Source organism: Arachis duranensis, chromosome 5 (assembly GCF_000817695.3).
Source record: "Arachis duranensis cultivar V14167 chromosome 5, aradu.V14167.gnm2.J7QH, whole genome shotgun sequence".
NCBI lineage: Eukaryota > Viridiplantae > Streptophyta > Magnoliopsida > Fabales > Fabaceae > Arachis > Arachis duranensis.
Genome location: NC_029776.3, coordinates 47578715 through 47580146, shown reverse-complemented (window position 1 = coordinate 47580146; position 1432 = coordinate 47578715). Strand labels below are relative to the sequence as shown.

Here is a 1432-nt window from a genome sequence, read left to right as displayed (position 1 = left end):
GATCCCTAGTTTCTCCATTACAAAGAATGGCATAAGATTTATGCCTGACCCCAAGTCACACGGAGCCTTGTTAAAGGTCATGGTGCCTATGGTACAGGGTATTAAGAATTTACCAGGATCTTGTCTCTTTTGAGGTAAAGTTTTCTGAATCCATGTATCTAGTTCACTAATGAGCAAGGGAGGTTCACCTTCCCAAGTCTCATTACCAAATAACTTGGGATTCAGCTTCATAATGGCTCCTAGATATTGAGCAACTTGCTCTCCAGTTACATCTTCATCCTCTTCAGAGGAAGAATAATCTTCAGAGCTCATGAATGGCAGAAGGAGATTTAATGGAATCTCTATGGTCTCTATATAAGCCTCAGATTCCTTTAGGTCCTCAATAGGGAACTCCTTCTTGTTTGAGAGACGTCCCAAGAGGTCTTCCTCACTAGGATTTTTGTCCTTCTCCTCCCTTGTGCATTCGACCATATTGATTACATCAATGGCCTTGCACTCTCCTTTTGGATTTTCTTCTGTATTACTTGGGAGAATATTGGGAGGAGTTTCAGTGACTTTCTTACTCAGCTGGCCCACTTGTGCCTCCAAATTTCTAATGGAGGATCTTGTTTCACTCATGAAACTTAAAGTGGCCTTAGACAGATCAGAGACTATGTTTGATAAGTTAGAGGGACTCTGTTCAGAATTCTCTGTCTGTTGCTGAGAAGATGATGGAAAAGGCTTGTTAATTGCTTAGCTGTTTCTTCCACCATTATTAAAGCCTTGTTGGGGCTTTTGTTGATCCTTCCATGAGAAATTTGGATGATTTCTCCATGATAAATTATAGGTGTTCCCATAAGGTTCACCCATGTAATTTACCTCTGCTATTGCAGGGTTCTCAGGATCATAAGCTTCTTTAGAAGCTGCCTCTTTAGTACTGTTGGATGCATTTTGCCATCCATTCAGACTTTGAGAAATCATGTTGACTTACTGAGTCAACACTTTGTTTTGAGCCAATATGGCATTCAGAGCATCAATTTCGAGAACTCCCTTCCTCTGAGGCGTCCCATTATTCACGGAATTCCTCTCAGAAGTATACATGAATTGGTTATTTGCAACCATGTCAATAAGTTCTTGGGCTTCTGCAGGCGTTTTCTTTAGGTGAATGGATCCACCTGCAAAGTGGTCCAATGACATCTTGGAAAACACAGATAGACAATAATAGAATATATCTAATATGGTCCACTCTGAAAACATGTCAGAAGGACACTTTTTGGTCATCTACTTGTATCTTTCCCAAGCTTCATAGGGGGATTCACCATCTTTTTGCTTGAAGGTCTGAATATCCACTCTAAGCTTGCTCAGCTTTTGAGGAGGAAAGAATTTATCCAAGAAGGCCGTGACCAGCTTATCCCAGAAGTCCAAGCTATCTTTAGGTTGTGAGTCCAACCAT

The 1432-nt window shown here is 40.9% G+C and overlaps 1 non-coding gene across 1 annotated transcript; it reads left to right on the top strand.

The window, feature by feature from the left end:
• The first annotated feature begins 1234 nt into the window (after positions 1 to 1234).
• LOC127748128 (small nucleolar RNA R71) lies at positions 1235 to 1338 on the top strand. Its single transcript, XR_008010071.1, has one exon. It is a non-coding gene; the product is annotated as a small nucleolar RNA R71 (small nucleolar RNA).
• Positions 1339 to 1432: the final 94 nt, after the last annotated feature.